Below are 16,122 nucleotides of genomic sequence, written 5' to 3'. Positions count from 1 at the left end.
TAGTCTATTGTGGAGGTATCTTTGTGGATTTCTGGGGACCTCTCTATCACTTTGCTTCTTCCTGTTCCCATGTGTTCTTCAAATATCACAGTCTTTTATTCCTTGTTCTCCCTCCCTGTTCTTGATCTAGCTGGGATCTCCTGCTCCCCCAAGCTTTCTTTCCCTTGACCCTTGCCCTTCATTACCCCCACTCACGTCCCGGTTCTCATGTAGATCTCATCCATTTCTCTGTCCTTTTTTAAAATTTATCTACACAGATGTTCATGTTGTTTTTGTCCTTTATTAATTTTATGTGGTGGGATAAATAGATTGATTTGTGTTTTTGAATTATCCTTGTAGGTTTGAGGTGAAGGAACTTGACCATGTGCATAATTTTTTTGATGTGATCCTGAAATTGATTTGCAAATATTTTATTGAGAATTTGTGTGTATATGTTCATCAGGATAATAGGCTTATAATTCTATCTATCTATCCATTTACTACCCATCTATCCATCTATCTATCTATCTATCTATCTATCTATCTATCTATCTATCTATCTATCTATCTATCTACCTACATATCTGTTTCCTCCTCTCAATACCAGGATTTCCCTGGCTTAAAAATGAATTTGGATGAGCTCCTTCTTTTTCCATTTTATGGAATAATTTCTGGAGTGCTAGTTGTTCTTTAAATGTCTCTTCAAATTTGACACTGAATTTGTCCTTCTCTGGGCTTCTTTTAGTTGGGAGATTTTTAATTACGGCTTCTAGACCACTAATTTTTATAGGGTTAAAATGTTCATGTAATCTTGATATAATTTGGGTGGATTACAGACATCTAAAAATTTATCAGTTCTTTGAAAAGATTTTTTTTCCAGTTTGGTGAAGAATAAATTTTTAAATAATTAAATTCCTTTCGTGTCTCCTTTTGCCTCCATTGTTTTATTATTTTCATCCTCCTCTTCCTTTTGCTTAATTTGGCTAAAGGTGTGCCCATCTTGTTAATGTCTTCAAAGAACTGAATCTTTGTTTCACTGTATCTTTATGTTTTTGTTTTTATTTCATTGATTTCAGTCATATTTAATGGGACATCTATATCACACCCTTTCCACAAGGCTCAAAGACCATCATGGAAGATGAGGCAGAAAGACTATAGGAGCCAGAGGTCAGGGAGGTTTAGAGCAAACAGTGTCTTCTGACCATGACAGGACTACTGCACTCATGACTCAGAGCTGCTGTAGTCATTGTCCAATGCCTGTCAACATTCAAGCATAGAGTGGGAAAGGTCCTTGAGCCCCTACTCCTAACTGATGAACTTTGAACAAATAATGGCTTCCAGCAAATTGGGTCAGTTTTCTTTAAGAAACAGAACGATGTATACATAATAAATAAATACACAAATCTTTTTTTTTTTTAAAGAAAAAGGAAATCATGAAATTTGCAGGTAAATGGATGGAGCTAAAAAAATCATCCTGATTGAGATAACTCAGAACTAAAAAGACAAATATGGTATGTTTAAATTTATATACAGATATTAGCTATGGAGTCAAAGATAAGTAAGCTACAATTTGTATAACCACAAACAGCATTCCTCCATGGTTCCTGCTTCAGTCCATGCTTTTGTTCCTGCCCTGACTTCTCTCAATGATGGACTGTAAACTGAAATAAACTCATTTCCTAAAAACAAACAAACAAAAAACAAAACAGTGTTTTGTTTTCATGTGCCTTTCTCATTCATATATATTTCATTTATTCGTCAACTGAATGCGTTATTGAGTGCATTATTACAGTAGCAGGACCTCTGTTATTTGCTAAGACCCTTTTTTTAAATGGTGTATTTACCACAACTGGGAAACACACTACCTGATTTTCACTCAGAGCCCATAGCTTAATAAGAATCCAATCTGGGTGAAGTTTGTGGATCTGAGAAATCTTTTCTTTTAATATTTTAAAATTTTTCTTTATTAAGAAAATTTCTACTCATACTACATACCACCCACAGATCCCATCCCCTCCTTCCTCCCTCCTCCCATGCCCCCAAACCTCCTGCCAAATCCACCCCACAGCCCCACACCCCCCAAATCAAGGTCTCCCAAGGGAGTCAGCAGAGCCAGGCACACTGAGCCTAGGCAGGTCCAAGACCCTCCCCACTGCACTAATGCTGCACAAGGCATTACACCACAGGCACCGGGCTCCCAAAAGCCTGCCAATGCACCAGGGACAGATTCCAAACCCCTGCCTTGGTGACCCCAAACAGTTCGAGCCAAACAACTATCTTCCATATCCAGAGGGCCTACTCCAGTCCTATGGGAGCTCAACAGCCACTAGTCTACAGTTTAGGGGCTTACACTAGTGTGGCTGGTCATCTCTGCATGTCTTCCTATTATGTCCTCGAAGTCCCGTGCCAGCAAAAAAAAAAAAATCCCTCCCCTCTCTCATCAATTGGATTCCTGGAGCTCAGCCTGGCACTTGGCCATGAATCTCTGCATCTGCCTCCATCAGTCACTGGACATAGGCTCTATGATGGCGGTTAGGGTATTCACTGGACCGGTCACCAGAGTAGCCCAGTCCAGGCACCCTCTAGACCGCTGCCAGCTCTCCCAGGTGGGGTCATCCTTGTGGATTCCTGAGAGCCTCCCTAGCACCTTGACTCTTCCTATTCCCATGATGTCTTCATCTATCATGCCATACTAGTGACTGTGATGTCAAGTATGAGAACCTTAGGTTTTCCAGGGTACTCTCCTTTCCCTATTATCACTGGCACATAACTAAAGGACTCCAATGGCTGTGAAACACAGTCATGGTACAGAAATCTCATTAATTCCTCTCTGCCTCCTGAGAAGAAGTTCCCAGTTTTTCAGCCCTCTCTCTTGAAAGCTGAATCCCACCACATCCAGAAAGCTCCCCAGCCCCTTCCCAAAAACTCACTGCCTCTTCCCCAGGACCATTTTCTCCATGTTTTCCAGGGAGACCTAGGACCAGTTTCCTTCTGCCTCACTCTGTTCTCTCCATGCTGTCCATTCCCTTTGCCAAACAGACCTCTGAGTCTGGAAAGCATGTCTAGAGGCCAAGCTTGTGGTCACTGAACAAATGACCTCAAGGCAGTCAGTGTTGCTACAACACTACTGACATCACTGGGATTCCAAGAGCTGTCTAGGATACAATAGAATGCACAGTAAAGGGTCTCCTGATGTCATCGGGCACAGCCTTTGCCTGCTTGCTAATTAGTTCTCCATGAACTGACCAGAAGCTGTGGTTTAATTTCCAGGAGTCTCTCTTGTGACACAGGGGAAGTCATTCAGTACATCTTCAATCCAAACCTAGTGATTTCTCTCTGCTTCATAAGAATGTTTTCAGGAATTCACCCATATGGAATTGAAGCCTCACTTTATAAACACTGCCTAAAATTTGCACTTATACTCTTCACATCCAAACCCAATAACATGAAAAATAAAGCATGACAAAGAATTTGGTCATGATTATCGAGGAGGAGGGTTGAGTTCTCTTAAGTGAGCAAGCATCTGGGGAAGGCTATGATTAAGGGAAGTTTATTATTGGGAATTTGTAAGTGAGCTGGGACTGTTATGAGACCCTAACTGCTCTAGAATATCCTCTTTACAAGCCTGGTGTCTTAGCCAGCATTCTCCAGAAGTAATACAATGATTCTCTATGGAAAGGGTATTTGTTAGAATGGATTACAGGCCATGTCTATCTAATCCAACAATATCTGGCTGTGAATGGAAAGTCCAAGAATCCAGTAGATGTGCACTCCACAAGTCTGGATGTCTCAGCTGGTCTGCAGTATGTGCTAGAATCTTAAAGAAGTAGGCTTTAATGCCAGTCAAGGAATAGTTGTGCTAACAAGGCCAGAGCAAGCAGAGAAAGAGTAAGAGCTTCATTCTTTCAAGGCCTTCCAACAAAAGGAGTTGTCCAGATTTCATCTGGATTAAATATCTGAATTAAAGCTGTGACTTCCTCCTTCAAAGATCCAAACTAGAATTAGGTCTTCATACTTCAGATAAAGCAGAGATTGCCCACAGGTGTGCCCTCTGGTTTTTGTTTTTTGTTAATCCAGATACATTTGCGTTGACAACCAAGAATAGCCATCACAGTCTTATCCCCCACTTCACTAATACTCATAAGAAAAAGGCTCACTTAGAGTGTGAAAGGAAGGAGTAACAATAATCAAAATCACATGTGAGTCATCTGTAGATCACATAGTCATGATGACTTTTAGTGGCCCTTTTTGGACATGGATGGCTATTATAGGATGAGATACCAGTCTTTGCTTTCATGAGTAGGAGGAGATTAGCTAGAAACACAAATAAAAAACAATCTGGATACAGACCCAGTGGCAGCTGACAGGGACATACAGGCCTGGCGGTGGAGACAAGCAGACGCAGGTAGGCCTGTGGCAGCAGGCCGCAGAGGTAGACAGGCCGAGAGACGGAGACAAGCAGATGCAGCTTGGAACAGGGACGCCCCTAACCCCAATACCTGGGGAAGAAGCTATCTCTGTGGGTTGGAACCAGAACGAATCTGAACACTCCGTCTGAGGACAACCCAGGGCCCAACTGCTGATCCTGTGAAACCCAACAACTTGGAGGTGTTGGTGAGACTACCCTGCTCAGCTGAAACCCATCTGGGAGAGGATTCAGATGCCTACAGTTTGAAGTCTGAAGAAACAAGTTCAGCTGAGGAGTTGACAAATGAACAAAATGTGACCTGGGAACACAGAAGAAGGCACTACCCAGCCACCAAACCAGATCACCAGAATCATAAGTATATAATTCACTGACTGAAATCAGCTGTCCCTGAAGAAACAGCCCAATAGCACCAATTTAACCAAGAACCCCTACTAAACCAAGACTAAAAATTAGAACAAGAGAGGCACTCTCAGACACAGACACCACCTGCACCGCACAGAGGAAGAGATGAGTAGACGCCAGTGCAAAAATACAGGCAACAACATAAAGACCTATATGGCAACATCAGAACCTAGTGATTCTACACCTGCAAGACCTAAATATACCATGACAGAAGAAACAGAAGAGATCAACCCTAAAAATGACTTTAAGAAGATGATAGAGGCCCTTAAAGAAGAAATAAAACATTCCCTTAAAGAGGAAATAAAAACTTCCCTTAAAGAGGAAACAAAAAACTCTATTAAAGAGGAAATAAAAAACTCCCTTAAAGAAATGGAAGAAAAAACAAACAATAAATGGGAAGAAATCAAAGAAAGCCAAGAAAAAGCAATTAAACAGATGAAAGAAACATTCCAAGATCTGAAAAATGAATTTGAGACAATAAAGAAAACACATGCTGAGGGAATGCTGGAAATAGACATCCTTACTAAACGAACAGGAACTACAGAAACAAGCATAACCAACCGATTGCAAGAGATGGAACAGAGAATCTCTGACACTGAAGACACGATAGAGAAAATAGATTTGTCAGTCAAAGAAAACACTAAAGACAAAAAAGTCCTAACACAAAACGTCCAGGAAATTTGGGACACCATGAAAAGACCAAACCTAAGAATTATAGGGATAGAAGAAGGAGAAGAATACCAACTCAAAGGCACAGAAAATATATTCAACAAAATCATAGAAGAAAACTTTCCTAACCTAAAGAAAGAAATACCTATGAAGATACAAGAAGCTTACAGAACACCGAATAGGCTGGATCCAAAAAAACAGTCCCCTCGCCACATAATAATCAAAACACTAAACACACAGAACAAAGAAAAAATATTAAGAGCCGCAAAGGAAAAAGACCAAGTAACATATAAAGGCAAACCCATCAGAATAACACCAGACTACTCAATAGAGACTATGAAAGCTAGAAGATCATGGACAAATCTCATGCAGACACTAAGAGACCACGGATGCCAACCCAGACTATTATACCCAGCAAAACTCTTAATCACCATAGGCAGAGTAAACAAAATATTCCAGGATAAAACCAGATTTAATCAATACCTGTCTACAAACCCAGCCCTACAGAAAGCACTAGAAGGGAAAATTCAACCCAAAGAAGCTAAACACATCCATGAAAAATCAAGCAATAGATAATCCCACACCAACATACACTACAGAAGAAACAAGCTGGTGTAGCTATCCTAATATCTAGAGAAAAAGGATGTTTGAAAAGAAGAAGTCTTGTGGCAATGCCTCAGTGGTCCAGGTAACCACCAGAACTCGGAAAAGTTGGTAGAACTTGGGATTGACTGGGAGGCCAAAGATTTAAAAAGCAGAAGATTCTCTCAAGACACAAGTTGTGTGATAATAGTGTGTTTTGTGTGTGTGAATGAGAATTTGTAAATGTTGAATTCTAGGCTTCGACAATCATTGTCAGTGCAGATTAAGCTGCAAGTATTTATGCTTTAAAACTTAAATTATAAAGCTAGTTACTTCTTTCTAACAACTAGTTTTAATGTTTATGAGCATATTTTACCTACATTACCTTTTCAGGATGTTGAGAAAGATGCATCACAAGCACAGGCTGGAGGCTGGGGGCTAGATGGTTTTGAGGAAGAGGTCTTGTTGGACTCTTTCATAGAGCAAAGGGAAGCAATGCCTTCTGGGAAATGAGCTAAGTTTTAATCTAGTCTTTAAGATTAGAAGTCAAAAACAAAAATATTAAGGAAAGGAAAATCTAATTGATCTTTGAAGTATTGTTATGTGGAATTGAGTGGGACTTTTGAGGCCTTTCTTCCAGAAAACAAGGACTTGGTTGTCAGGCCTATATTAGGCCTAAACCTTGGTGCCATGTAGTTGTACTTAAATCATTTCAATGGAAAGTGTCTTAGTGATTGGAACTTCTAGTGAGTTTGGAGTTCTTCCATTTGAAAAATGTGATATTTACATGGGATTGTTTGAATCTTGTTTTCTAGTCCCTCCCCATCACCACCCTCAGAGTCTGAAGGTAGATTTTTCTCTTGATAAAGGAACAAAAAAGGTGAACATCTTGTTTGTAAATAGGTATCTAGTAACTAGTGGTAAACTTGAAATGGTAGAATTCTTTAAAGCCTAATTCTAGATAGCCTCAAGAAAATGTATCTTAATTACTTTTGAACCTGTATTCACCTTGTTTTATTCAAATATCTTAAGTTATATTTTCTTTTTCAGAGCTGCTTCTTATTTGGGGCTACTTTTTTTTTAATTGAGGCGTAATTCATAAAAGGGTATATTGTTTTGATGAGACTTTTTACAACTGTGGCTGGATGTCTTTCTTTAGTCTTCCAAGAAGGGCCATTTTACTTTTTTAGAGTTACTTTTAAAAGTCATGAGGTCAACAACTTGGACTACTATGCATGTAAGTCCTAATGCAAATTAAAGGCCAAGTTGACCTCCAGCAGCAGTTCATTCTATGTTGACAGTGAGAGAACACTTTGCCTGTTAGGATACTGTTACTTGTGGACTGAAATGCTGAAGAAACCCCTCCCCCTATTTTGTTTTTTTGCAAAAATCAAGGTATATTCTAGGGTTTCCTGGTTGACCTCAACAGATAAACTGAGATGATAGTCTTAGTTCAGAAATGATCTGAATGTAGATTTACAGTCTACGTGTACAGCTGGCTAAGTGAGATCGCTTTCACAGTTCTGCATGTATCCCATCGGCTCCCCATTAGTCACTGAACTCTTAAAACTGGTATTGTAACATTATCACAATGTTTTGTGCCAATTTTATAAACTTTACAGTGCAATATGTGTTCCTTTTCCGAGGCAAACCAAAGGTATATTTCTCAAGGTTCTGCTGCTATCAGCAGCATTGATGGAGGATTTTTTATACATTTGTAATAGATAGAAATAAACCAGAAAAAACGAAGAAAAAAAGTGGTGGAGGAAAAGGTGAACACTGCAAGAATACTCAAAAGGGCTGAGAGTTGCAAACGCCAAGAATGGCTTTGCATAGTAAATGGAATAGAACAGCTCTGAACTATAAATTACTTTTACTGGTTTGGTCTGACAGAATGATTGAATGCTTTTGTACAAAAATCAGAGCCTTAAAAACAAGGATTTGGTGAGAATGTAAAATGGTGTGCCACTTTGGCAAAACAGTTTGGTGGTTGGTCAAAATGCAAAACATTGTTACTCTGTTACTCAACAATTCTACCCTTAGGAATATATCCTCAAACTACTGAAAATGTGCATCTATGAAACATGTACATGAAGGTTTACAGCAGTGTGTTGCTAATAGTAAAAAAGTTAAAACAACTCAAATAGCTATCAAATACTGGAGAGAAATAAAATGTGGCTTATTCATACAATAGAATATTATTAAGACATAAAAATGAATGAGAAACTGACAGATTAAATGACTTTGGTGAACCTTCATAATTTCATTTGTAGATCTTTCCATTTCTAATTTATATATACATTTGGGGTTATAAATTATAAATGTACTGCCTCCTGTCAACATTGTATACTTCTATTTGATGATTTCTGTGTCAAACATTATATGGAAATGTTTCCAAGTATTTTCTGTATTAACTGTGAATGAATAGAACAAAATAAATTGCCCGTGATGGAAAAAAAAAAAAAGATGGAAAGCAAATCCAAAAATAGTACTGAGGTGCCAAAGGATAACAGCAAGACAGAGGAGACTAAGGGGGACAATAAAAAGCAAAATACATCCATTAAAAAAGGTGCAAAGAAGAAACCTCAAAAAGGTAAAACATGTAAGAAAGGCAGCAGACCTGCTCAGGAGACGCAGAAGGAGACGGCTCCAGCAGAGCCTCCTTCCATGGAGCTGGCTCAGGAGGAGGTCTCTTCTGGTCCTGCGCTCACTCAGGTGGTGGTCACCCCTACAGGCTCTACTCAGCCCGGGCTTCCTTCTCCCATGGCTATTGCTCAGACTGGGCCTGCTCAGATGGAGCTGCCTTCTCCCCTGGGGCCTCCTCAGAGGGAGCCGCCTCCTCCCCTGGAGCCTGCTCAGAGGGAGCTGCCTTCTCCCCTGGAGCTTCCTCAGAGGGAGCCACCTCCTCCCACAAAGCCTCCAAAGATGGAGCAGCCTCTTACCATGGAGCTTACTCAGATGGAGCTGCCTCCTCCCATGGAGCCTGCTCAGAGGGAGCTGCCTCCTCCATGGAGCCTGATCAGATGGAGCCGCCTCCTCCCATGGAGTCTCAGCTGGGACATTGTCAGAAGAAGCTGCTTTGTCTTTTGGACCATGCTCAGGTGGAAGTTGCTCAGACAGGGCCTCCTCACATGGGATCTGTTCAGAAGGAGCCTCCTGCTGTCATGGAGCCACCTCTTCAAGTGAAACCAGTCACCAAAAGGTCTTCTCCCCGAAAAGAGAGTACCAAGGAGAAGTCGGGCATGCGGAATGAGGTGGTGCAGCAGGAGCAAGTCCTTATTGAAGTTGGCTTAGTGCCTGTTAGAGATAGCTAGCTTCTGAAGGGAAGCAGGCGTGCACAGGATTTTCCAAAGGGAAACTCAAGAAGAGATGAGACACCCAAAGGACCAAGAAATTGGCTGTGATGGGGAAGGAAATAAAATGGACCCTCTCAAGAAAGTGGGAACAGAGGAAGCTGGCAAGAGTCTAGTTACGCTTGCTGCTCCCAAGGAATCTACCAGTGTCTTATCCTCGGAACAAAACTCAAATGGGTCAGGTGGTGAAACGTTACATGCTAAGTGTCAGACTGGTTCAGCTGGGCTTTGTGAAATGGAAGTGGATACTGAGCAGAACCCAGACAGTGTCCCTGTGAAAGCCTCAGCAGCCGAACTGGCGTCACCAGTGCCTCCTGTAACATCACCAACCATAACGGCCTCGCCTCCTATCACTTTGGCTGAAAACGAGTCACCGGACATTGATGAAGATGAAGGCATCCACAGCCATGATGGAAGTGACCTGAGTGATAATATGTCCGAGGGAAGTGATGATTCTGGACTGCATGGGGCTCGGCCAGTGCCACAAGAAGCAAGTTCAAAAAGTGGGAAGGAGAGGTTGGCAGTTAAAATAACCGAGGGAGAGTTTGTTTGTATTTTCTGTGATCGGTCTTTCAGAAAGGAAAAGGATTACAGCAAGCACCTCAATCACCATCTGGTTAATGTATACTTCCTTGAAAAAGCAGCCGAGGGGCAGGAGTAGTGAACCGGCCGGTGGAGGGCGGCTAGTCACAGTTTGTAAGCAATGCCTCACTTTTAGTTTAAGGCAGTAGACACACACAAGCTCGCTTTAATTAGTGTCCAGTGCTGATTTTTAAGTGACATTATTTCCTTAGGACTGTATGTGTTACCTAGTGACTTGCAAAAACCTTAGCAAATCCTAGGGAGTTAAGGTAAGAAAACAGATACTTAATCTGTTAGCTTGTGCAGTGCAGTGAAGAAAGGCGGGATGGTAGGTGACGTTCTCCAGGGTGTCTACCTGTGTGGAACAAGTCGGGTGTTCTGCCCTTTTCACTTCACTTGCTATTTTTAGTTCCTTGTTTAGGCTGATAAAAATTGGTGTAGCAAATTACTTGAAGAATTTGCCTGCTTTATATAAGTCAAGTTAGCACTTTAAGGTTTCTTTAGAGATGAGAAAAGACATTTAAATTGAAGAAAAATTCTTTCAACAGTGGACATTGTATCTGTCCAGGTAATTGCTTCCTGACTTATGGTCCATATTTTGTGCTTCTATGTTAATCATTATGAAAAGTGATTTTTGGTGGGTTTTTAAATTTTTTTTATTTTGGTGCTTTACTGGCTTAAGATGTTGCACATAGTTTTTTGTTTTTCTTTTTTAACCTATGCAGTTAATTCCCCCCTAAAGATAGCATTGTGTTTAATAGTAACACTTTATACATATATGCATGTTATTTTTTTTTTCTTTTTGGGGGTTACTTTTAGGCTTGTTTGCAAAAGGGCCATTTTTCTTTGCTGCAGTTGTCTTTTTTGCAGAACAATAGTGTGTGCAAGTTTATGAGCTATGCAATGTGCAGGTTCAATCCATTGTTTTTATTTTTTAATCTTAACCTCTTGATCTATGCCAGAAGCAGTTTCATGTAAGTTATTTTGATGGTGAGCATGTGTGTAATTCTACAGCTCTCTGGGTCTGGTTTTTGCAGTAAGCCACTAGATCCCATATTGAACACAATTTAATCTCAGTATCAGCCATTAGAGTTTTTTTTTTTTTACTTTGGTGTTTCTAGCTTATTTCTTACAGAGTGAGAAGTCATTCTTTGAAGAGTTTCTTTTTTCAATAGATGGTTGATGTTGGGATGGTTACTCAAATCAAGTGATGAGTGATGAACTCCAAGTCATCCTTGGAAATAGCAAATCTGTAGCCCAACATAATTATTCTTTAAATTAGAGAATATCACTTGTGAGAAAGCCATCATGGCCACATGGCTGATCTAGAGTGGAGTGCTGAGTTCTGGCAAACAGCTGCATCTTTCTTCCAGCCATTCTGCGAATTTGAGTTGGTATAACTTCCAACGGTAATGAAATTGTGAAGGGTAATGAAGAAGAGGCCACTGAATAAATATCAACTATTGTGCAAGGCCAGCCAAATACTCCTGTAGTTCTGGCTTCACTGCTCTTTTTAAAGTGCAGCCCAGTTGCAGCAGAAGATCCCAGTGTTTTGGAGATGTCAGTATCTTGGGTGACTACTAAGAACAGCAGCAGCAGTGGAGTGGAGCCAGCTGGGCCTAGAAGATGAGCTATGTGTACTGCAGAGGGCAAAGTCAGAGAAGTGACCCAATCCCTTTGGAGGACTCTAGAAGATCGGGAGTGCATCCTAAATGTAGGGCAGTTCGAATTTTGTAATTACCCAAGGTGTTAGAGATGCCAGAGTTCTAGGATACCTGTCGAGGAGAGCTGCTAACCATGAGTGGCACCAGCCCAAGAGAAAGAAGTGAGTTGCAGTCAACAAAGCTGAACAGCATTGGAGACCTAAAGAGCATTCTGACATCAGACAAAGAGATGCAGAGTTTGGAGTTTGCCCAGATGGTTTTGGTCTTGCTTTGGTGCAATATTTCCTCACTATGCTCCCTTCCCTGCGTTTTGAATGGTAATGTATATCCTATGACATTATATGTTGGATGTATGTGAAAAAAAAGAGTTGGAGAGAGTAGTTTTGATGGACAAGAAACTAGAAGTAGCAAAATTGAAGCTATAAAGGATTTACTAATAACTTGCTCAGGAAATATTAAGTTACATGAAGTAGTATTTAATCAATGGGTGTTACCTCCAAGCTGACTGGAAGAGAAGTAGTGTACTAACTAGGCTCCTTAGAAACCCAAGAGAGAAAATTGTGTGCCATAATTGAAGTTTAGGGTTGCTGAGAAAGTTTCTGCTAAATGTTGATTCACCAAGACTGACCTCCAGTTAGGCCTCATCCCCATAACAAAGAACTGCTCAAGGGGGCAGAGCAGGGTGACAACAATCATTATGCTTTGGCAAGATAAACCTGGGTAGAAACTATGCGAAAAGAACAACACGGTGTATTGTATAATATCTTTGTATGTAAATCTGCCATCTGCCCAAGTGTCCAGACTGGCAGTCTCCTATGTCAGCTTAAATTGTTCAAAATATAAGCTGAGCCAGAACCTGGGATATTTAAGGATGACAGACAACATTTGTGGAAAGAATAAGCCTAAGGTGTGTATACGAGTTAGGACATCCTCAACTGGAGGCCAGCTCTTCTTTGGGTATTAGCCACAGTTAGCCTCATGGTTTTGGTTTTTTGTACAGAGCTTTTCCTTTGTTAATTTCTGAGAGTGATTTCTTACTGTGTAGGCATATTGTTTGTATAACAGTTTCATGGAAGAGTATTTGGGAATGAGGACGCTCTATTGAATTCTTTACCTTATTCCTAGTGTTGGGTTAAAGAATGCTAAGGACTTGTTTTGTCCTTTTATGAGAACACACAGGGAATACTTTTTTCTTTCAAGATGTGACTCTGCATTCTAGATTCACAATGAGCACTGACCAGGCTTCTTTCATATTATCTGCTCGTCCTACATCCTACAAATGAAAGTGAGATTATTTCCAAATTGAGAAACTTCATAGGGTTTGGAGTTTGTCAAGATTTCTGCTGAGCAGCCCTTCCTTCACTTAAGATCAGAATTAAAAAAGAATATGCTTATATGGATATATGCTAACACTTTAATAGTTCATTTGAATAATATATGGAAAAGCAAAAAAAAGTATGCTTATATAAAATGTATTGTCATATATTTTTAAGCCTTTTGTGAGTGGAACTGTTTCCCTGATTTCTTTGTCAGTATGTTTGTGATTGGTATACAGGAAGGACACTGACTTTTGTGTGTTAATTTTGCAATCCTTCACTTTTATGAATATATTTATCAGACTTAAGGGATTTCTGATAATTTTAAGTTTTAATTGTTTAGAATTATATCATCTGTAAATAAGGACATTTTTGACTCTCCCTTTTCCATTTATATCCCCTTTATCTCCTTCAGTTGTCTTATTGCTCTTGCTGAGAGTTCAAGTACTATATTGAATAGGAGAGAAAGGAGTGAATTTTTTTGTTCCTTCTTTTTTTTTGGAATTCCTCTGAGTTTTTCTCTATTTAGCATGATGCTGTTGTGGGCTTGTTGTACAATGACTTTATTATGTTGAAACATATCCTATATATCCCTAGATACTACAGGACATTTATTATTGATGAAAGTGGATTTTACAAAGCCTTTTTCTTCATATACTCAGAGGGTAATATTGTTTTGTCTTTTGTTCATTTTATGTGGTGGAATAAATATGTTGATTTGTGTATGTTGAATTATCCTTGCATGTTTGAGGTGAAGACAACCTGACCACAGTGGACGATATTTTTGATGTGATCCTGACCTTGATTTGCATATATTTTATTGAAAATTTGTATTTATAGGTTCATCAGGATAATAGGCCTATAATTCTATAAATCTATCCATCTATCTACTCTCTATCTATCTATCTATCTATCTATCTATCTATCTATCTATCTATCTATCCATCCATCCTTCTATCTATCTACCTACTTACCTGCCTTCCATCTCTCAACACCAGAGTATCTCTGCCTTAAAAAAAATTTTGTAAGAGCTCCTGCTTTACTAGTCTTTACTTGCTGAGCCATTTCATAAGCCCCTGACTTGCATTTGTATCTCATTTTAATTGTTGTTTTCCCCCTTTTTAATATTCATTTAATTTTTTATGTATACGGGTATTTTTCCTGCAGGTATGTTTGAGCACCACATTACGTGTGCTCCCATTATCCCCTGTGTGTCCTTGCAATTGCCGCAACCATGGCTGATGTGACTGCTCTCCACTACACCAAGCAGCAAATGCTGCATTCTTGAGGAATCTTCAGTGCTCAGCACTGGCCTCAAAACTCTCTCATGCTCCTTAAAAATGAACAGATCTGCCTTTATAACAAACAAACAAACAAACAAACAAAGTGAAAACTCGCTGTTTGTGTTGCCTGGCTCGTTCCTCACTTTGAGGAGTTACATCTCCTCTTGAACCCCTAGAGTTCAGGAGGCGCTCTGCGGAGCTGCCAGTGAGCAACAAAATGATGCCAGGAAGAAAGAAAAAAATTAAAGAAGCCTCTGAAAGCCAGAACTTGGAGAAGAAGGATTCAGAAGCCAGCAGTTGTGTCAGTATAAAGAAGTGTAGACTGGAGGACCTACTCAAAGTGATCTCTGATAGTGATGGAGAGGAAACTTGTTAGCTTGTTTGTTTGAGCTGGAATCTCCTAGAGTTGAAAGGCTGGCTTTGAACTTGTAAGTTCAAGCGGTTCCCCACTTCAGCCTTCTGAAAATCTTAGGACTACAGGCATGTATCACCACGTGAATATGTATGTCCAGTTCGAATCATTCTTCATACTATATACTCTTCGTACTAGAAACGGTATAGTAAATATATATAGGCATTCACTTCACATTGGGGAATTCGTTTGAATTGAGCAGCTGTATTTTGAAGAGGAGAAACTCCTAGGGACAGTGCCTACCGTTTTTGTTCTTCCTGTGACTCTTCATATACAGCTATTTTAATAATAAACCTGGTCTGGTACGGGGGAAAAAAGTGAAAACTCATAAGGAAGGTCTATGGTTTAATAATTAACTGTGAAGCTGAGGGCCCGGAACAGCAGCTTGGATCTCAGCCTGCCACCTAGCCGCTGTGAACCCACTTTCTGGCTGACAACCTCGGGTCAGCACACACTGTCTCCTCGTGCCAGGGAAAAGTTCCTGAGAGGAGTCAGCGCGGGGCTTCGGGAGGTGGCATCTTGGCTCAGGACGCCCGTTCTGACACTGCTCGGTCCTTCCCACTTTCTCTGCTGCAGTTCGGGGACCCGGTAAGATCTGAAATCCCATCCTGGAACTTCTCTCTCCGCTCCCTTCACAACTGTCCCTCACCTGGAACCCTCTGGGACCCGGGACCTCAGCCTCCACCACAGGCCGCGTCTTCCGTTTTCTTAGCTACATCCGTCTCCCGGAACTGCTCCTTCACCATGGTGCCGGCTGCTGGGCGCCCTTCTCGGGCTCCGACTACAGAAACCACTGTCGCTGCAGCTTCCCGGGCGCTTCTGGATTTAGGGCTCAGGGAGCAGCCGCTGTCCCTCGGCCACTGTACATGCCGCTTCCTCTTCTGCCCCGGGGTCTGTCCAGAGAGGCTTCTCACCTGCTGCTGTGCGACCTCCCGCTACGCCGCCACCTACTGGAGTGTGCTTAAAACGCACCAGGGCACGCTAATCAAAAAAGAAAAAAATCCCCTTTCTGGTGGGTTTCTCAAAATGACAGTGAAATGCTGCACTTTCTCATCTTAAGGCCAATAAACAAAGGAATGAATGAATGAATGAATGAATGAATGAATGAATGAATGAATGAATGAATGAATGAATGAATTTTTTAAATGACACAATGATTGTCACTAGGGCTGCTTACAACAGTAGGGTTGAGGGACAGGTTCTTTACTGAACCATGGGCACCTCACCAGTGTTTACACCATTGAAGAATATGTCTGTCCTCACCCCCAACAACCACTACCTGGCTATAAATCCTCAGGTGAGGCTTCACTAAGTCTTCCCTCATAAGCTAAGATATTGACAGTGGCGGTCCTGTGTGGATCTGTTGTATGTTTGGCTCATTTCCTTGACTGGAATTAGCTAAATTGTTTCTAGTATCAGCTTAATGATCATAGGAAAGGAGAAGCGATCCC

General features: G+C 40.8%; 1 protein-coding gene across 3 annotated transcripts in view; it reads right to left on the bottom strand.

The window, feature by feature from the left end:
- LOC143267237 (disks large homolog 5-like) overlaps positions 1-15,570 on the bottom strand; it is a 38,050-nt gene extending 22,480 nt beyond the window's left edge. Inside the window, exon 1 of one of the 3 annotated variants that reach the window (XM_076544266.1) lies at positions 15,321-15,570. The gene's annotated coding sequence lies outside the window, so the exon portion shown is untranslated. The remainder of the gene's footprint in view (positions 1-15,320) is intronic. The other 2 variants (XM_076544268.1, XM_076544267.1) reach the window with 2 other exon arrangements.
- Positions 15,571-16,122: the final 552 nt, after the last annotated feature.

The sequence above is a fragment of the Peromyscus maniculatus genome, chromosome 9 (genome assembly GCF_049852395.1).
Source record: "Peromyscus maniculatus bairdii isolate BWxNUB_F1_BW_parent chromosome 9, HU_Pman_BW_mat_3.1, whole genome shotgun sequence".
NCBI lineage: Eukaryota > Metazoa > Chordata > Mammalia > Rodentia > Cricetidae > Peromyscus > Peromyscus maniculatus.
Note: the sequence above shows the minus strand (reverse complement) of the source record. Positions and strands in the feature narration are given on the sequence as shown.